General features: G+C 41.7%; 1 protein-coding gene across 3 annotated transcripts in view; it reads right to left on the reverse strand.

Annotated features, from left to right (window-relative positions):
* plxnb1a (plexin b1a) overlaps positions 1-22,412 on the reverse strand; it is a 303,093-nt gene extending 280,681 nt beyond the window's left edge. For all 3 annotated transcript variants that reach the window (XM_061973897.2, XM_061973889.2, XM_061973873.2), the window contains exon 1: positions 22,162-22,412. The gene's annotated coding sequence lies outside the window, so the exon portion shown is untranslated. The remainder of the gene's footprint in view (positions 1-22,161) is intronic.
* Positions 22,413-22,643: the final 231 nt, after the last annotated feature.

Raw genomic sequence — 22,643 nt, forward strand, 5'->3', positions numbered from 1 at the left:
AGAAGATTATTTGTTTGGAAGATATAAATGGCCAAAGGGCAGAGGGTTTTGTTAAGGAGGTTTAAGTTATAGGCTGGACCGAGGCTCTCCAGGGACGAGGACAGGAGCTGGGGTAAGGCGCAAGAACAACTGTGCACAGCCCGAGGGCTGCTTCAGTACAATAGAACCACACCCTCCTCTTTCTCTTTCTTCCATCTCCGCTATAAACAGATTAGAGTTTGAAAAGTGGATTACATTGCCAAGGTTTAATCTTGTCCATATTGCATTAGATTGTTTTTCAGATACAAACACAGGCTTATCTCACTAAAGAGATTAAACAAATTTAAAAGAAAACACTGAAAAACAAAAAATGACCAAGACTACTCTGTATGTTACATTTTCAACCAAATGGGCACATTAAAAATAATGTCATAGATCTCAACGTCACAAAAAACATGAACAAAAACAACAACTTATAACTATGATTAAAAGGGGAGTTGTTAAATCTACAGTTAATATTGACAATAGAGTCATGGTGGTACAAAAATTGCAGATAGAAATGACTTTGTTTTATTATACTGTTTCTATAATACAAACCCCGTTTCCATATGAGTTGGGAAATTGTGTTAGATGTAAATATAAACGGAATATTTGCAAATCCTTTTCAAGCCATATTCAGTTGAATAGGCTACAAAGACAACATATTTGATGTTCAAACTGATAAACTTTTTTTTGTTGTTGCAAATAATCATTAACTTTAGAATTTGATGCCAGCAACACGTGACAAAGAAGTTGGGAAAGGTGGCAATAAATACTGATAAAGTTGAGGAATGCTCATCAAACACTTATTTGAAACATCCCACAGGTGAACAGGCGAATTGGGAACAGGTGGGTGCCATGATTGGCTATAAAAGTAGGTTCCATGAAATGCTCAGTCATTCACAAACAAGGATGGGGTGAGGGTCACCACTTTGTCAACAAATGCGTGAGCAATTTGTTGAACAGTTTAAGAAAAACCTTTCTCAACCAGCTATTGCAAGGAATTTAGGGATTTCACCATCTACGGTCCGTAATATCATCAAAGGGTTCAGAGAATCTGGAGAAATCACTGCACGTAAGCAGCTAAGCCCGTGACCTTTGATCCCTCAGGCGGTACTGCATCAACAAGCAACATCAGTGTGTAAAGGATATCACCACATGGGCTCAGGAACACTTCAGAAACCCACTGTCAGTAACTACAGTTGGTCGCTACATCTGTAAGTGCAAGTTAAAACTCTCCTATGCAAGGCGAAAACCGTTTATCAACAACACCCAGAAATGCCGTCGGCTTCGCTGGGCCTGAGCTCATCTAAGATGGACTGATACAAAGTGGAAAAGTGTTCTGTGGTCTGACGAGTCCACATTTCAAATTGTTTTTGGAAACTGTGGACGTCGTGTCCTCCGGACCAAAGAGGAAAAGAACCATCCGGATTGTTATAGGCGCAAAATTGAAAAGCCAGCATCTGTAATGGTATGGGGGTGTATTAATGCCCAAGACATGGGTAACTTACACATCTGTGAAGGCACCATTAATGCTGAAAGGTACATACAGGTTTTGGAGCAACATATGTTGCTATCCAAGCAACGTTACCATGGACGCCCCTGCTTATTTCAGCAAGACAATGCCAAGCCACGTGTTACACCAACATGGCTTCATAGTAAAAGAGTGCGGGTACTAGACTGGCCTGACTGTAGTCCAGACCTGTCTCCCATTGAAAATGTGTTGCGCATTATGAAGCCTAAAATAGCACAACGGAGACCCCCGGACTGTTGAACAACTTAAGCTGTACATCAAGCAAGAATGGGAAAGAATTCCACCTGAGAAGCTTAAAAAATGTGTCTCCTCAGTTCCTAAACGTTTACTGAGTGTTGTTAAAAGGAAAGGCCATGTAACACAGTGGTGAACATGCCCTTTCCCAACTACTTTGGCACGTGTTGCAGCCATGAAATTCTAAGTTAATTATTATTTGCAAAAAAAAAACAGTTTATGAGTTGAACATCAAATATGTTGTCTTTGTAGTGCATTCAATTGAATATGGGTTGAAAAGGATTTGCAAATCATTGTATTCCGTTTATATTTACATCTAACACAATTTCCCAACTCATATGGAAACGGGGTTTGTATTTTAAGAGACTGTCACTACACACAAAAACATACCAATATCACAAGCACAGTGTATATTTTCCAAAGTATCATGCGTACGGAAACGCTAATGTTACACAATAATAAAGTCTGGAACTGGGAATGGTAATTTCAACTAAATCAGATGATCATTATGGACAAATTGTCACAGTGTCTCACAAAAGGGAAAATATTTCACTTTGTTGAAATTAGGGCTACAGCGATTAGTCGACATTGTCGAGAATAAAATTTGGCGCCGTCAATTATATTTGTCAACAATAGTCGTCCAGACGGAAGTGGGTCAGTTGTCATCAACATTGCCAGTGAAAACATGTAATATGTGAGGAAATGTCCCCTTACTCTTGTTAAAATCATAAAAACATATATATACATACTTATTCTTGTTAAAATCATAAAAACATATATATATACATACATACATATATATATATATACACATACATATATATATACATATATATATATATATATATATATATATATATATATATATATATATATATATATATATACACACACATATATATACACATATATATATACATATATATACATATATATATACACATACATATATATATATACACATACATATATATATATATATATATACACATACATATATACATACATACATACATACATACATATATATATATATATATATATATATATATATACATACGTACGTACATATACACATACATACATATATATATGTATATATATATATATATACATACATATACACATACATACATACATACATACATACATACATATATATATATATATATATATAAACAATGTTAATAGTTTTTTTAGCTACCATGAATTGATTAACGTGGACCCCGACTCAAACAAGTTGAAAAACGTATTCGGGTGTTACCATTTAGTGGTCAATTGTACAAAATATGTACTGTACTGTACAATCTACTAATAAAAGTTTCAATCAAACCTTTCTTTTAAATGGACAACATTTTATTAGTCATTTTATTTTTTGTAACAGCTGAATGAGCAGCACAGTTACAGTATAAATGCATATTTATTAATGAATTATTCATCTTTGATGTTTGTAAACACATGCCTAAAATAACTTAAGCTGCATTTATGTCTGTTTCCCTAGTTTAATGTGATTTTGCTCTAATGGTATGGTATGCTCTTTATTGTAAGTGCACAAGTACAACAAAATGTCATTTTCACCACAAACCCGTTCAAGATTAGACAAACACTGAACAGGAGACAGAACAGGAACGGTGAAAGGTCGCCACTTAACGGCGCTCCGTAAAAGGTGGGAAAAAGTTAAGATGCTGGGGAAGGATGACTAAAAAAAAGTCGATCTCAGACTGGGAAGGAGAACAGACTCGGGCCGAGAAAAAATACTTAATAGCCGATAAGCACACAAACATTTCACACAGATACCACATGAGGAGGGGAAGGGGTAAGGCCTCCGGCCCAAAGCTGCCAGCCACTAGGGCCCTGCTCGGTTGTCCTTCATACCAGGTAGGGGGGAAAGCGGTAGCAAAGGCTTGGGGTGGCGCTGTGAGCATGTGTGCATATGTAGCCATTTTTCATGCTGTGTGTTAAGTCTGTATAGGCCCTGGAGTCGTTCTGCGAGCGGTGTCAAAGTTTATTTAAGTTAAGATTGTTTCGTCTTCACTGCACTGTCCTCGAGAGGAATCTTGAAGCAATGACTTTGCCACATCGCAACCAAAACAATCAGGATTAGAATGGTTGTGTTTGAGAGCGAGAACAAAGTTAAAACTTTTTGACTCTTGATTGTTTATTTCCGGTCCTCAAACTCATCCTGCAGAGCAGACGGTCTGAAGTTATCCAAAATCGCAAAAGTAAGTGTTCAAGTTTTACCAGCATCCTCCAATCATTTGTGGCAGCTTTGGGTACCTGAACAGCATCGTCCAATGTGTTGGTACAGGGCAACGCTTGCTCCAATCATCAGATGTCCTGTTATCATGATTCCGGATAGGTAGATATCGTCAGAGTCCTACCCTGAAAGGGTCGCCAGGCACGCGGCATCCCGCTTCTCCCAAGAGTCCGTTGTGTGTCCAGCAAGAACCATTCCGACAGGACAGAAAGGTTCCCCCAAACCTGAGATCTTGTCAATTTTGTTGAGAGCAAAGTTGATCAAGTCCATTGTTTAGATTTGGAGAGCAGTGCAAAAAGAGGCAACAAGAACAAAACAAAGAAGCAAGCGGGGCAGACACGGAGAGGTGAGGGAGTGTGACCGTCTTTGTCAAGAGCCAAGAGAGAAAACAAAACAAAACAAATCCATGAATCATGTTGGTCTCTTTAAACTGCAAACTAGTTGTGAATGAAGAGTTCCTCTGCTGGTTTCACCAAGTTGTGCACTCCATTTCGATGATACACAATCAACTCCACAAAATCGATACAATTCTTCATGATCAACGAATGGATTATTATATACAGTCGCGATCAAAAGTTTACATACACTTGTAAAGAACATAATGTCATGGCTGTCTTGAGTTTCCAATCATTTCTACAATTCTTTATTTTTTGTGATATAGTGATTGGAGCACATACTTGTTGGTCACAAAAAAGATTTATGAAGTTTGATTCTTTTATGAATTTATTATGGGTCTACTAAAAATCTGAGCAAATCTGCTGGATCAAAAGTATACATACAGCAATGTTAATATTTGCTTACATGTCCCTTGGCAAGTTTCCCTGCAATAAGGCGCTTTTGGTAGCCATCCACAAGCTTCTGCTTGAATTTTTGACCACTCCTCTTGACAAAATTGGTGCAGTTCAGCTAAATGTGTTGGTTTTCTGACATGGACTTGTTTCTTCAGCATTGTCCACACATTTAAGTCAGGACTTTGGGAAGGTCATTCTAAAACCTTAACTCTAGCCTGATTTAGCCATTTATTTACCACATTAGACGTGTGTTTGGGGTCCTTGTCCTGTTGGAACACTCAACTGCGCCCAAGACCCAACCTCCGGGCTGGTGATTTTAGCTTGTCCTGAAGAATTTGGAGGTAATCCTCCTTTTTCATTGTCCCATTTACTCTCTGTAAAGAACCAGTTCCATTGGCAGCAAAACAGGCCCAGAGCATAATACTACGACCACCATGCATGACAGGAGGAATGGTGTTCCTGTGATTAAAGGCCTCACCTTTTCTCCTCCAAACATATTGCTGGGTATTGTGGCCAAACAGCTCCATTTTTGTTTCACCTGACCACAGAACTTGTGTATGGCTACCAAAAGCACCTTATTGCAGTGAAACTTGCCAAGGGACATTAAAGTTAAAGTAGCAATGATTGTCACACACACTAGGTGTGGTGAAATTTGTCCTCTGCATTTGACCCATCCCCTTGTTCGCCCCCTGGGAGGTGAGGGGAGCTGTGGGCAGCAGCAGTGCCGCGCCCGGGAATCATTTTGGTGATTTAACCCCCATTTCCAACCCTTGATGCTGAGTGCCAAGCAGGGAGGTAATGGGTCCCGTTTTTATAGTCTTTTGGTATGACTTATCTGCGTTGGCCCTGCGATGAGGTGGCGACTTGTCCAGGGTGTACCCCGCCTTCCGCCCGATTGTAGCTGAGATAAGCTCCAGCGCCCCCCGCGACCCCAAAAGGGAATAAGCGGTAGCAAATGGATGGATGGATGGATGGTATGATTCGGCCGGGGTTTGAACTCACAACCTACCGATCTCAGGGCGGACACTCTAACCACTGAGTAACCACATATTAACATTGCTGTATGTATTCTTTTGACCCAGCAGATTTGGTCACATTTTCAGTAAAAGAACCAGACTTCATGAATGTTTTTTGTGACCAACAAGTATGTGCTCCAATCACTCTATCACAAAAAACTAAGAGTTGTAGAAATTATTGGTAACTCAAGACATATTCTTAGTATGAGCTAGGGATGTCCCGATCTGATATTTGGATCGGATCGGCCGCCGATATTTGCCAAAAAATGCGTATCGGCAAGGCATGGGAAAATGCCGATCCAGATCCAGTTTTAAAAAAAACTCCGGTCCGTGTTTTCCAACGCACCGATTTAAATAATACATTCCACTTTTCTGCTGCTCCCTAATTTCCGTTCTGCATTTTCCAGCACACCTTCAAAACATCCACAGGTCTGTGGATTCTCACGCAGTTGCTTTTAGCTGCTGGCATTACACGACAGGCTCTTCTCACTCTTTTCTGTGTCTCCCTCTCACAGACAGCAAGCGCACCTTCTTACACACGTCACATACTGTCACGTCATACGTCACATACGTATACGCCCTCTCCCAGCAGTGAGGTAGAAGCATGGCTAACGTTAGCTGTGATGCTAGCGCAGCCGTGCGAGCAACCTTCCCTCTCAGGTGCGCGCCTGTGCAATTGCGCACTGCTCAAGCGTCCTCTATGCCACGCACAAAATCAAATAAAAAAATAAGCGCATAACAAATTTCGACACACGGACACGACAGAGAAAACAGTTTTCTTCATCATTGTTCAAATATTGTAACGTCTGTCGAGACGCTAATCTCCGTTCGGTGCCACACGTCCACACCATCAAAATGCCGAGGCAAACATTTCCACATCAACACCGTATGAAAAAATTAGTGATTTTTTTAGTGATTGATTTCCTTCTCTGCATGAAAGTTTAAAAGTAGCATATATGAATGCAGTATGTAGAAGAATGTTTAATGTAGACACATAGAATCATCATACTGCTGTGATTATATGCATCAAGTGTTCATCAAGTGACCTACTCAGTGGCCTAGTGGTTAGAGTGTCCGCCCTGAGATCGGTAGGTTGTGAGTTCAAACCCCAGCTGAGTCATACCAAAGACTATAAAAATGGGACCCATTACCTTCCTGCTTGGCACTCAGCATCAAGGGTTGGAATTGGGGGTTAAATCACCAAAAATGATTCCCGGGCGCGGCCACCGCTGCTGCCCACTGCTCCCCTCACCTCCCGGGGGGTGATCAAGGGTGATGGGTCAAATGCAGAGAATAATTTCGCCACACCTAGTGTGTGTGTGACAATCATTGGTACTTTAACTTTAACTTTAACTTTAACTTTCATTCAAGGCTAAGGCAAAATATCCACATATATATGGTGTATCGTGACATGGCCTTAAAATATCGCAATATTAAAAAAAGGCCATATCGCCCAGCCCTAGTTCAATGATGCCATTTCTGTTTGTCATGTATAATTTTGTCTATTTTGTGTTTATTCTTGAATAAACAGGTCAGTTTCTTGTTACCAACCATTGTGTATTATTCAAACTCACCTAATTCAGCTGGCTAGTTGTTATCAAGAGGACTAAAACCCTTTTCAACATGATTCTGACAACTAAGTAGGCTAAATAACTTTAAACTTTAATACATGCTCGGATAGGCCAGTATCGGTCAGTATCTGTATCGGATCGGAAGTGCAAAAACAATATCGGTATCGGATCGGAAGTGCAAAAACCTGGATCGGGACATCCCTAGTATAAACATAAAACTGATAGTATTGTCAGAACACATTATATAAGTAAATTATCTAAAATATTGAAAAACAGTAGATCAACCAAAATGTTATGAAAATGCTGACTTGTAATTAGGTACAGTACATTTAACTCCGTGCCCAAGCCCAGTACATCTGTGCAAGATCCCCCTCTTTGTGTAGAGTCAACCGGATGAAGGGTTGGCGGGGGATTTGCATTTAAGTACAGTGGATGGGAGCTTGGTGGCCTTGAAAAGGAGCATTCATTAAGCTGCCAATCTGACAGTCGGCCAAACACCCTCAAAGGCTTAATTAAAGCCACCAGATTTCAATCCAGCAAGGAGACATAGTGCACATATCTATATCAATCATCTCAGAGACATTTGGTTTGAGTGGTACGGACAGGAGAAAGTATGTTTGCAGGCATTTCCTTATCTGTCCGACGATGCCTGTTGTGCCCCAGCAAGTGCAAATTCTCCACTCCCACACCCTTCTGTAGCGCAAACACCCACCAGGGAGGAATGCACCATGTGAGACCCCCAGCTGCTGCAAAGGGCGATGAAAGTAGTTTTGGGTGTTTCCTTCAAATCCAGATATGGTAAGCATAATGTCAAAGACATCCTATTAAGTCAGACAATTCTCATTATTTTCTTGAAAACAAACAGATATGCACATTTTTCTGCAAAATAATGGTCAATGTTTATAGTTGATGTTTGCAGAATTGCACAATACACACTTTTATTGGACTTGACTTGCTTGTATTTGTCACAAGCTGATGTAGTTTTATTCTTTTTAAAATATTACTTGTTAAATATTTTGTTTATTTCTACAGTAGACTATTAATTGTATTATATTACCTCTGGATTGGCAGACCGGGGTGGTGGTTCCTCTCTTTAAGAAGGGGAACCGGAGGGTGTGTTCTAACTATCGTGGGATCACACTCCTCAGCCTTCCCGGTAAGGTCTATTCAGGTGTACTGGAGAGGAGGCTACGCCGGATAGTCGAACCTCGGATTCAGGAGGAACAGTGTGGTTTTCGTCCTGGTCGTGGAACTGTGGACCAGCTCAATACTCTCGGCAGGGTCCTTGAGGGTGCATGGGAGTTTGCCCAACCAGTCTACATGTGTTTTGTGGACTTGGAGAAGGCATTCGACCGTGTCCCTCGGGAAGTCCTGTGGGGAGTACTCAGAGAGTATGGGGTATCGGACTGTCTGATTGTGGCAGTCCGCTCCCTGTATGATCAGTGCCAGAGCTTGGTCCGCATTGCCGTCAGTAAGTCGGACACGTTTCCAGTGAGGGTTGGACTCCGCCAAGGCTGCCCTTTGTCACCGATTCTGTTCATAACTTTTATGGACAGAATTTCTAGGCGCAGTCAAGGCGTTGAGGGTATCTGGTTTGGTGGTTGCAGGATTAGGTCTCTGCTTTTTGCAGATGATGTGGTCCTGATGGCTTCATCTGGCCAGGATCTTCAGCTCTCACTGGATCGGTTCGCAGCTGAGTGTGAAGCGACTGGGATGAGAATCATCACCTCCAAGTCCGAGTCCATGGTTCTCGCCCGGAAAAGGGTGGAGTGCCATCTCCAGGTTGGGGAGGAGATCTTGCCCCAAGTGGAGGAGTTCAAGTACCTCGGAGTCTTGTTCACGAGTGAGGGAAGAATGGATCGTGAGATCGACAGGCGGATCGGTGCGGCGTCTTCAGTAATGCAGACGCCGTATCGATCCGTTGTGGTGAAGAAGGAGCTGAGCCGGAAGGCAAAACTCTCAATTTACCGGTCGATCTACGTTCCCATCCTCACCTATGGTCATGAGCTTTGGGTTATGACCGAAAGGACAAGATCACGGGTACAAGCGGCCGAAATGAGTTTCCTCTGCCGGGTGGCGGGGCTCTCCCTTAGAGATAGGGTGAGAAGTTCTGCCATCCGGGGGGAGCTCAAAGTAAAGCCGCTGCTCCTCCACATCGAGAGGAGCCAGATGAGGTGGTTCGGGCATCTGGTCAGGATGCCACCCGAACGCCTCCCTAGGGAGGTGTTTAGGGCACGTCCGACCGGTAGGAGGCCGCGGGGAAGACCCAGGACACGTTGGGCTGACCTGGGAACGCCTCAGGGTCCCACAGGAAGAGCTGGACGAAGTGGCTGGGGAGAGGAAAGTCTGGGCTTCCCTGCTTAGGCTGCTGCCCCCGCAACCCGTCCTCGGATATGCGGAAGAAGATGGATGGATGGATATTATCATAGTTCTTTTTTTTTCTGGGAAGCCCCTGAGTCCTGACACGAGCACTCCATGGAGATTGTCGGCCTCTTAAACTCCAAACATACAGCATGTCTTCGTTCCTGCACAAACATTCCTGTATGATTTTAGCGCTAAAGTTGTTTAATAACTACTATCTGTGTTTTTCTCAAATATCTCCATTATAATATTGTTTTTCACATTAAAAAATACAAATGTTGCGCAAGTACTGACACTGACTGTTCACTTGCCCACAGCAGCCTGATTAGGCGGTAAACAAGTCAAACTAGAATTCAGCTCCTACCACAAATCTATTATTTATACTATAAACGGACTAGTACATACAAATGTTGGATTGGTCGAATTCCACATGATCATGAAAATTCCTATAATCAGGCACTCTCTAAATCAGGGCCATCCCCAGTCCTAAAGTCACATTCACGAGAAATATCCGAATAAATGGCATTTTCCGTGCCCTCGAGTGACACCTGAGATTGAACAGATGCAAGGGAGGGTTTACCCGCCGTCCCTTTTCAAAAGCATTAAGACTCCTCATTATTCATTGTCCTCATGCTGCACGAAAAGCAGCCGGCCCGGCTTGGCACCTATAAATTACACATCCACGCTTCAACAGTCTTACTTTTATGATTCATAAAAAGGCCTAGATCGAATATGGTGCTTTCAGCTGTGTAGCATCACTTTTCAGTGACCAGCTGCAGTTTAAGTGCCTTTCAACCTATTGCTGTGCGTGGGTCTGAGGGGTTGGAGGTCCAGATGGTAACCAAACCACTTCCTGCATGCCACCTATTGACATCTCCACCAATGGGTGATGTCAAAAGTGTTCCACAAAGAGAAGGAATTGTCATATTGTTCTGAAAATATCTGGTTGCCCTCCAAGCAGCTCACATGGCCTGCATCCAAGTCATCCATGATAATGATGCACACTTTTATTCACATCCTTTAAATAAGTCAAGAGTGGGTAACGCGATATAGCACTTCTGGAAGCTAGCAGATGGTCAGCTATCCAAGAATGTCTGGAAGCTGGAAACACCCTGAACGCAGAGAAAAGGGACAGACGGAGGGGGCTCCGGGCTGGCATATGTCAGGACGGGATTCTTTACAAAGGTTGCAAATGAGACATAATCCATACATCTTTGGCCTTCTTGCCGAATGAACAGCCTTGGATGGCATCCTTAAGGGCCCACATGTTCATTGTCAATAAGGGGGTCCAATGTTCTCCTGGAAAACTTGGAGATACCAACAATTAACCCTTAAGTATACACTGGGGTACATTTCACCCTTAATGGACAGAACCCCCCTGCCACCGCCAGTTAAATCCAACCGGGCACGTGGATCCAATAAAACCGCAGCATGCAAGCCCAACGCATAGTTTCACCTACAGCCGCTTCTGGACAGCTGAGACAACAGCAACACGGCTGTCGCTCCGCACACACGCTCCCGTCTAGTTTCAAGTGTCGTCTGCTTAATCAGAGGGTAGGGGTGGTACATACTGTAATGACATACTGTTGTTTGTACAGAACCAGGCAAAAGCGGGATATTCCAGTTATATTGTGCGCTTTCCCTCAGCCCTATGGCCTCCAGTAATCAGACTTCATATCCAGTGACTGGTGCGAAGAACAGCGACAACGGCAGAATAAGTGAGTTTCAGGTGTTAAACTTATACTTCAATGTAAAGCTTGTCTTTATACACATCACGCCTCTGTTACAGCTCTGATACACGTAACACACGTCTGTGCTACTGCAACGTAGCAAAAAGACAACTTTTGATGATGATAATTGTTTTCAACACAACGTACATACTAGGGATGTCCCGATCCGATATTTGGATCGGATCGGCTGCCGATATTTGCCAAAAATTGCGTATCGGCAAGGCATGGGAAAATGCCGATCCAGATCCAGTTTTAAAAAAAACTCCGGTCCGGGTTTTCCTACGCACCGATTTAAATAATACATTCCACTTTTCTGCTGCTCCGTAATTTCCGTTCCGCATTTTCCAGCACACCTTCAACACATCCACAATTCTCACGCAGTTGCTTTTAGCTGCTGGCATTACACGACAGGCTCTTCTCACTCTTTTCTGTGTCTCCCTCTCACAGACAGCAAGCGCACCTTCTTACACACGTCACATACTGTCACGACATACGTCACATACTGTCACGACATACGTCACATACTGTCACGTCATACGTCACATACGTATACGTCCTCCCCGAGCAGAGAGGTAGCAGCATGGCTAACGTTAGCTGTGATGCTAGCGCAGCCGTGTGACCAACGTTCTCTCTAAGGTGCGCGCTTGTGCAATTGCGCACTGTTTAAGCGTCCTCTGCGCATAGCAAATCTATGCCACGCACAAAATCAAATAAAAAAATAAGCGCATAACAATTTTCGACACACGGACACGACAGAGTCAACAGTTTTCGTCATCATTGTTCAAATATTGTGACGTCTGTCGAGACGCTTATCTCCATTCGGTGCCACACGCCCACACCATCAAAATGCAGAAGCAAAAAATGTCCACATCAACACCGTATGAAAAAATTAGGGATTTTTTTAGTTGTGATTTCCTTCTCTGCATGAAAGTTTAAAAGTAGCATATATTAATGCAGTATGAAGAAGAATGTTTTAATGTAGACATGCAAGCCTTGAAAGAACATTTTGAAAATCAAGACTACATTTCCTGCAAATGGGTGCATTTCTACCCTATATTTTAACTTTAAATTTATTCTCATATCAAACTCTTTTGGCTGTCTTTTTGACACTTACATCCGGCGCCCCCCTCCACACCCTGGATTATAAATAATGTAAATAATTCAGTGTGATTATCTTGTGTGATGACTGTATTATGATGATAGTATATATCTGATAGTATATATCTGTATCATGAATCAATTTAAGTGGACCCCGACTTAAACAAGTTGATAAACTTATTCGGGTGTTACCATTTAGTGGTCAATTGTACGGAATATGTACTTCACTGTGCAACCTACTAATAAAAGTCTCAATCAATCAATCAAAACACATAGAATCATCATACTGCTGTGATTATATGCATCAAGTGTTCATTCAAGACTAAGGCAAAATATCGAGATATATATCGTGTATCGCAATATGGCCTTAAAATATCGCAATATTAAAAAAAGGCCATATCGCCCAGCCCTAGTTCAATGATGCCATTTCTGTTTGTCATGTATAATTTTGTCTATTTTGTGTTTATCCTTGAATAAACAGGTCAGTTTCTTGTTACCAACCATTGTGTATTATTCAAACTCCCCTAATTCAGCTGGCTAGTTGTTATCAAGAGTACTAGAACCCTTTTCAACATGATTCTGACAACTAAGTAGGCTAAATAACTTTAAACTTTAATACATGCTCGGATAGGTCAGTATCGGTCAGTATCGGTATCGGTCAGTATCGGTATCGGATCGGAAATGCAAAAACAATATCGGTATCGGATCAGAAGTGCAAAAACCTGGATCGGGACATCCCTAGTACATACAGACATAGAAGTGATCAGCTTCCGAGTAAAATGTTGTATAAATACAGACCATTTAACCCAGGCCTGGGCAATTATTTTAACTCGGGGGCCATATCTAGAGAAAAAAATGTGTCTGGGGACTGGTATATCTGATTTTTAGGAACACTAAAACAAAACCTCACAATAATGTCTGACTGAATGCTAAAAACGTTATGACAGACCGCCTTAAAAAACGGAATGGAATAAAAAAAATGTTTTACTGAATGCGACACCCAAAATGTACATGAAAATAAAGAATGCTGGATTTACAATATTAACTATGAAGGATAAAACATTGAATATTGACAACATATGAACGCCACACCCCCTCTTGATTGACATATTTTACAATCAAGCGAAACGCAACAAAAATGCAACAAACACAGCCAAATATGAACGTGAAAGGTAAAAAAAAAACCACCTACGATCTGATAGTATATCTGATGTATCACTAAGCTTTAGAACTTGTTTGTAAAATTCTCCTTCCGCGTCTGTCCCCGCTCTGAAAACACTCTGTGGAAACACTCCCCACCTACACTACTTGGTGCCTCATCTGAGCTGCTGTGATGTAGATTACCATAGTAACTAATTAGATTACCATAGTAACTAGTATATCATGCAAAAGCGCATATTCCAACCATTGAAATACTTTGTATAGTTCAAGACTTATGGTCATTAGAAAACATCACTGCACATCATAATGGCAGCTACAGTTTCCATCTTAAAGATCTAAACAATTTGGGGGGAATGTCCGGCGGGCCAGATTGAAAAGCTTAACGGGCTGCATGCGGCCCTCGGCCTTAATTTTCCCAGGTCTGATTGAACATTTAGACTTAGACTTCCTTTTTATTGTCATTCAAATTTGAACTTTACAGTACAGATAAGAATGACATTTTGTTACATTAGCTCATGGTAGTGCAGGATAAAAAAGCAATAAGGTGCAGATATAAATAAATAGATCTCTGTACGGATAAATATATTGCACTTTTGCATATGCATCCCCGTTTATGGATGTATGTTATATTGTCTTTACATTCCAGCAAGTTAATGAATTTTTGAGGGGAATTGAGGGGATTATTTTAATGCGTTCAAGAGTCTTACGGCCTGAGGGAAGAAGCTGTTACAGAACCTGGAGGTTCTGCTACGGAGACTGCGGAACTTCTTTCTAGAGTCCAGCAGTGAAAGCAGTCCTTGGTGGGGGTGGGAGGAGTCTCTTCAGATTTTCTGAGCCCTGGTCAGGCAGCGGCTTTTTGCGATCTCCTGGATAGGAGGAAGAGGAGTCCTGAGGATCTTTTCCGTCGTCCTCACCACTCTCTGCAGAGACTTCCAGTCTGAGGCACTGCAGACTCCAGTCCAGACAGAGATGCTGTTGGTCAGCAGGCTCTCTATAGTGCCTCTGTAGAATGTGCTGAGAATGGGGGGAGGGAGCTGTGCTCTTTTCATCCGACGCAAAAAGTGCATGCGCTTTTTACAAGAGCTCCGGTGTGTAGGGACCAGGTCATATTGTCAGTTACTGCACCCCCAGGAACTTGGTGCTGCTTACCATCTCCACTGCTGTGCCGTTGATGAAGAGTGGCATTGCGAAAAACCCTTACACACAGAAGCCATCCCGCCTCTGTTACAGGTGTTATACTACCTCAGAAGGTGGAAAATTGCTGGGTCTACTTTAAATTTGAGATTGTTTCTACAAAAACAAGGCCGTATTTTTAAGGGTGTGTGTGAAAAGGACGTATTTTACACTCTTTTCTCGCTGTTGTTACGATGTTGGATACTTGTGTTAACGCAGTTTTGGATGCCTCTGCCAGCTGTGTTTTGCCATCCTTTTTTCCAGATTGGCTACGTTGTGATGTCACAATGAGGTGGGTTCATATATGTGGTCTTTCTTGGACATGCTATATTGGCAAACCTCCTCCCCCTTTGCTGAGCGAGACAGCTGCTGCTGGAGCTTCCGTACATTCCTTCTCATTTCATGACCTCCCGCCTACTCTGTGTATAAAATAATAAATACTAAAAGATAAACACTTCCGTGTTTATTTGTCCGCGACATTTGGACCACTACAAAATTGGATAAGCAGCAGAAGCCTGATGGAAAATGACGGCGACATTACAACTTGGTTTGGATAAACACAAGATAAGACAGGATAGTATTGTTAGTAGTGTTATTTTCAGCTAATCTTGACATGAGACATCAATTGTGGTAAAAGCAGCTTTTTCTGAGGCAGTGCTGTATCAATCTATTAATGAATTATTATTTTTTTTCGATCGTGACTGGAAAAAAAAGACAGTGATGTCATAAAGATATACAGTATATTTAACGGTGTACACTTTCAGAAGACAAATCTCTGTTGTTTCACATATATGTGTGAAATTTGCAGCTATGCTCATGTTTGTGTGGGTTTCCACCCAAGTTTCACTAATTGGAGACTTTAATTGCCCGTAGGTGTGAATGTTTTCTTTATGTGCCCTGGGATTAACTGGCGACCACTCTAGGGCACGTGTCAAACTCAAGGCCCGACACACAATTTCATATGGCCCTACGGCCTGCGGTTTCCTGGAAATAATATGCATTAATATAGTACCTTATCTTTTCTTGCTAAACGTATTTATTCTCCCGTTTTGACAGGAAAAAACTATGTACTGCATGAAATTGCATATTTTTTCAACTTGAATATTCAATATTGCAACAAATTTTATAATATCATACTTTCCAAACATGTTCTTGTTAAAATAAATACTTAAATATCTGTTTGACTTATATTTCAAAGCAAGTTATCCATCAAATTCCATCCATCCATCCATCTTCTTCCGCTTATCCGAGGTCGGGTCGCGGGGGCAGCAGCCTAAGCAGGGAAGCCCAGACTTCCCTCTCCCCAGCCACTTCGTCCAGCTCTTCCCGTGGGACCCCGAGGCGTTCCCAGGCCAGCCGGGAGACATAGTCTTCCCAACGTGTCCTGGGTCTTCCCCGCGGCCTCCTACCGGTCGGACGTGCCCTAAACACCTCCCTAGGGAGGCGTTCGGGTGGCATCCTGACCAGATGCCCGAACCACCTCATCTGGCTCCTCTCGATGTGGAGGAGCAGCGGCTTTACTTTGAGCTCCCCCCGGATGGCAGAGCTTCTCACCCTATCTCTAAGGGAGAGCCCCGCCACCCGGCGGAGGAAACTCATTTCGGCCGCTTGTACCCGTGATCTTGTCCTTTCGGTCATAACCCAAAGCTCATGACCATAGGTGAGGATGGGAACGTAGATCGACCGGTAAATTGAGAGCTTTGCCTTCCGGCTCAGCTCCTTCTTCACCACAACAGATCGATACAGCGTCCGCATTACTGAAGACGCCGCACCGATCCGCCTGTCGATCTCACGATCCACTCTTCCCTCACTCGTGAACAAGACTCCGAGGTACTTGAACTCCTGCACTTGGGGCAAGATCTCCTCCCCAACCCGGAGATGGCACTCCACCCTTTTCCGGGCGAGAACCATGGACTCCATCAAATTGTACACAGTAAAAATGACAAAAGATTTAAAGGTAAATTGTTTTTTTACAGCATATTATTGTAAAATAAAATAAAAACTCTACCACTGTTTTTTACAATAAAATTCTGTCAACTGAGCTGTTTTTTACCGTAAGATCTATAGTTGTTATTTTTACGGTGTATTACTGTAAACGGAAAAAAATTACCATATTTTTTAACGGTAAAAAACTGGTAGTTCTGTTGCCAGAAATAAAAAACAAACAGTGGTACTGTGTTTTCATTTACAGTAATATGTTGTAAAAAACCACTGCAGAATTTACAGTAAAATTCTGACAGACTAAGCTGCCAGTTTTTCCCCCCCAAAAAAACAGTGGTACTGTTTTTCCATTTTCTGTAATATAATGTAAAAAAAATATATATTTTTTTTATTACAGTAAAATTCTGGTGACTGAGTTGCCTGTTTGTTTTTTTTACTGTAAAATCATTTTTATTTTTCTTCTTTTACAGTGTACACAAAGCTCCATCTGGTTGGATGTGAAGCGTTGGTTTTCATCCAGGATGTCTCTATACATTGCTGTATTCATCTTAGTTTAGTCAGGGGAGGTGACCTAGAACCTGCTGGTCACTCTGTCAATGCGACAGCATTCCTCTGTGGAGAGAGGACAACCTTCCAGAAGGACAACCCTCTGCAGAAATCCACCAATCAGCCCTGTATGGTATAGTAGTCATGCAGAAGCCATTTCTTAGCAAAATGTTTGCCAAAATGCACCTGAAATACTCTCAGACCATGAGTATCAAAATTCTCAAGTCTAAAGAGAAGTAATATGGCCAATAACCATCCCGACAGTGAAGCATGGCGGTGGCAGCATCATGGTAGTTTACTTTTTGGTCCGGCCCTCACTGACTCGGGACCATTGCAAAATGAAGTGCGTCCCAAAGTCACCAGCCTTGGCGTCACTAAAGACAGCGATTTTAAACTTGACAAACAAGTCAATGGCGTTTTAAAATCGTGTTTTTATCATCTTCGTCTTTTAGCAAAGGTAAAAAACGTTTTTATCTTTTAACCTTTTTGAACAAGTCGTGCATGCTTTTATTTCAAGTGGCCTGGACTACTGCAATGCACTTTATGCTGGCATTAGCCAAAAAGCTCTCTCCCGGTTGCAGTTAGTCCAGAACGCGGCAGCAGGACTTTTAACAGTTCCCAGGAAACGCCAGCATATAACCCCAATTCTTCAGAGTTTGCACTGGCTCCCTGTTCATCTTAGAATTGATTTTAAAACCTTGCTGTTTGTTTTTAAAGCTTTACATGGACTGGCACCTCAGTATATCTCGGACCTCATCCAAATTTACAATCCTGCGTTCTGAGGTCCGAGAGCCAGCTCCAGCTCGTAGTGCCCAAGACCAGACTTAAAACCAGGGGAGACAGGGCCTTCTCTGTGGTCGGCCCTAAGCTCTGGAACACTCTGCCCCTCCATGTTCCAACTGCTCCCACAGTGGAGTGTTTTAAGTCTCGTCTTAAGACCCACTTTTATTCTCTAGCTTTTAAGACTACGTGAGTTGTGTGGTCCTCTGTTGTCTGTGTTTTTTAAATTTTGATTTCTATATACTGTTTTAATTGGTTTTACCCTTTAAAATCGTTTTTAATCATATTTATTTTATATTGTTTTTATTTATTTTTTATATGTATTTATTTTTTGTTTTTATTCAGTCATTGGTGGAGCTAAGGATAATATTTGAATATTGTTTTTAACTTTGGAAACATTTTGTTGTTTAAATGTGCTATATAAATAAAGTGGATTGGATTGAACTGGATGCTGTGGGGTTGTTTTCCAGCAGCAGGAACTGGGAGACTAGTCCGGATAGAGGGAAAGATGAACGCAGCAATGTACAGCGGCATCCTGGATGAAAAACAACTCTTCTCATGTTAATCATTTCACACATAAGTCGCTCCTGAGTATAAGTCGGCCAAACTATGAAAAAAACTGCGACTTATAGTCCAAAAAATACGGTAGTTGTTAGTTGCAGCCCTACATGCTATACCAGAGACGTGCGGTGAGGTTGATGGCTGGTGAGGCACTGACTTCATTACAGTCAGATTTACAAACATATGAACCCTAAAGAGTATCTTATTCACCATTTGATTGGCAGCAGTTAACGGGTTATGTTTAAAAGCTCATACCAGCATTCTTCCCTGCTTGGCACTCAGCATCAAGGGTTGGAATTGGGGGTTAAATCACCAAAAATGATTCCCGGGCGCGGCGCCGCTGCTGCCCACTGCTCCCCTCACCTCCCAGGGGGTGAACAAGGGGATGGGTCAAATGCAGACGACAAATTTCATTACACCTAGTGTGTGTGTGACAATCATTGGTACTTTAACTTAACTTTAACTTTACACATACAAACTGTAGCACACAAAAAAGCACATTTAATAAAAAAAAACGTTATTATGGTCTTACCTTTACTTATAAATTAAGTCCATGCGCCGCAACTAAAGCCCTCACTTAAACTTTCCACGTGCAAGATTGAATCTATTTTAAAAAGTGTAATCGAGGGTTTATAAATGTCGCCTATACTGTATGAAACCACAAAATAACAAACACGGAGGCTCCAGTTTACACAAGGACCACTTTATTTTACCTTCTTTCAAAAACCTCCGCTCCACTCCGTGTCATCACTTTCGCTCTTAGCGCCTTCAAAATAAGAGCTCAAGGCATATACTGTATAACAGCGCATAACAGGAACTTAACATCACAAAGAGGAAAGCCCATGAAAATAGGTTACAAAAGTTATTTAATAAGAAGCCAAAAAGTGCAAAAACAATAATGTTCGTGTTGGAGGAGTTGTGAATTAGATACACCTGCAGTCTGCAGGTGTACCTAATGTTGTGGCCCTGCAGTCATTCACAACTCCTCCAACACGAACATTATTGTTTTTGCACTTTTTGGCTTCTTATGAAATAACTTTTTTAAATAGATTCAATATTGCACGTGGAAAGTTTAAGTGTGGGCTTTAGTTGATATAACAATTCTACGGCGGGGGTGCAGGAGGCGGGATTACTGGAGCCTCAGCCAGTGCGTCTTTTGCAGCCGTTTTATGATCGCTCAGCACAAGAAATACGTTACACACATACAGTTGTTGACAAAATACACTGTACATTATATACCTCAGCTAACTATTATAATTCATATAGCAATACAGTCTCACTGCACAGCAGGCCAGCAGTTAGCCAGGTCCGGAATCCATGTTGAGGCACTGAGTGACGTGCCTCAACTGGCTGCTGATCACCGCACCGTCTCTTCTCAGTATTTGAACAGCAAATGTGAAAATTCAGCGATTTTGAATAAAAATAATCTAAAACTGGTGAAGTTAAATGGAAAATAACTTTATAGTATAATCACTGGATACATATAACAATTTAATTTTTTTTTTTTCTTTTTACTTTTTTTTTCTTTCCATGAGGCGGGGCCTCACCTGCCTCTAGTGACTGCACGTCACTGTACGATACATTACCTTTCGCACTATATTTATTTATATTATCTATATTTATTTATATTATCATGTGTTGTCATTTCAACTTTGTACTTTTGTATGTCATTGACTGAAATAAATAAATAAATGAAAAAAAAAAAAGTATGGGGAATTGATGGGGGATCCCATCAAAATAAATTAAACAGGTGGGCCAAAAATGTATGTAAAAAGACACATTTTATGACTATCAAAAAGAAAAGTTGGGATCAATTGAAGCTGGACAGTGTCAGGCTATGATTTCTTTTGCACACACTTGCATGGAGTTTGGCATTTGTGCACACATTCTTTTGTCAGCTGACAAAAGAGGGTGTCCATCCAGCGTGTGTGTGTGTGCGCGTGTGTGTGTGTGTGTGTGTGTGTGTGTGTGTGTGTGTGTGTGTGTGTGTGTGTGTGTGTGTGTGTGTGTGTGTGTACTTGTCTCACCATCCTTGTGTGGACATACACTTGACAAACCACCCTTTCTGTGAGAACCTTTTGACTTGTAAGGACCTTTGCCTGGTCCTCACAACTACAGAAGTAAAATATTTGTTTTACTTTGTGTGTTTTGCATTCTGAAGTGAGGTTGCAACGCTCTACTCCCATCTAGTGCTAGATATATATTTTTTTTTTTTCATCATTCTAGCTATAGTGGAAAGGGGGGCCCTCACAACCTACTAACCCAGGGGTCGGCAACCCAAAATGTTGAATGAGCCATAGTGGACCAAAATTTTAAAAAAAAATCTGTCTGGAGCCGCAAAAAATTAAAAGTCATACTACATACAGATAGTGTGTCATGAGATATACATTGAATTAAGAGGACTTAAAGGAAACTAAATGAGCTCAAATATAGCTACAAATGAGGCATTATGATGCCCATCCATCCATCCATTTTCTACCGTTTATTCCCTTCGGGGTTGCGGGGGTACTGGAGCCTATCTTAGCTACAATCGGGCGGAAGGCGGTGTACACCCTGGACAAGTCGCCATCTCATCACAGGGCGCATTATGATGCAATATGTACATATAGGTAGCCTAAATAGCATGTTAGCATCGATTAGCTTGCAGTCATGCAGTGACCAAATATGTCTGATTAGCACTCCAACAAGTCAATAACATCAACAAAACTCGCCTTTCATGCACAACCTTAAAAGTTTGGTGGAGAAAATGAGACAGAAAAAGATGGCATAAAACACGTCCTAGAAAGTTATAAATGTAAACAAACTACGGTGAGTTCAAGGACCGCCAAAATTAGTAGGACAAAACGGTGCTCGCCAAATACTCGAATCAGTGAAGCATGTTTAATATAAACAGTGAGCTTTATAACAATTAGGGAGGTTTGTGTCATGTTTGTCCTCCTACAGAAACCATATTAAAACAAAAAATAGACTGTTTTCCCCTCATCTTTTTCCATTTTTCATACATTTCTGAAAAAGCTCCAGAGAGCCACTAGGGCGGCGCTAAACGCGGGTTGCCGACCTCTGTACTAACCAAACGTGGGTCCACACAAAGTAGGCAAGACGTGTGTGTGTGTGTGTGTGTGTGTGTGTGTGTGTGTGCGTGTGTGTGTGTGTGTGTGTGTGTGTGTGTACAAGATGCCTCCTAATTGCAACTGATGTAAACAACAGCATTACCTACTTTGACTGGTCTGTTACCATCATAAGGCAAAACACATTTCAAAATAAAAGGCCCACATGGATGTAGTGAACCACATGAAAGGCACAGCAAGAGTCCAGAGTTGATAGACACCGACACAAAAAAGTTTAACTCTCATGTAACTCCTTCTGTTTAGTTCAAAACAAGAGCTGACCTGCAGTTTGGGGGCGAAGAGGGTTCACTCAGTTGTCCATGATGATGTTGAGACAAGCCGCGGCTCACCAACTACTACGGCCAGCAAAGTAGATCCACTTTCACGCTTCACGGCACTTTAAGACGTCTTAAACTACTTGAAAGTCGCGTTTTGTTTTTTTAATGTATGATAATACTCAGGTGAGTCCGTAAGGTGTGTAAAACTACGCAAGAAGCATTAATGTGTTGCCGACGCAGGTTCCTTCTTCATCAGTGAGCGTCCACCAGCCTGAATGAGATACAAGTCAAGTCAAACTCAGTAGGATAGGGCGGGACAGGAAATGATGTGTTTACTTTCAAAACAAAATCCTTTACAAAACAAAGTCTGCCTTTAATCCAGCTCGTATGTTTGGTCGCTCTAACGTTACACGTACACTTTATGTAACTATTCTAAAATCAAGTGCTCTCCAAGAAATGTGTTGTTTGAATTTATATTAACAAACA

Source organism: Nerophis lumbriciformis, linkage group LG01 (genome assembly GCF_033978685.3).
Source record: "Nerophis lumbriciformis linkage group LG01, RoL_Nlum_v2.1, whole genome shotgun sequence".
In the NCBI taxonomy this organism is placed as follows: domain Eukaryota; kingdom Metazoa; phylum Chordata; class Actinopteri; order Syngnathiformes; family Syngnathidae; genus Nerophis; species Nerophis lumbriciformis.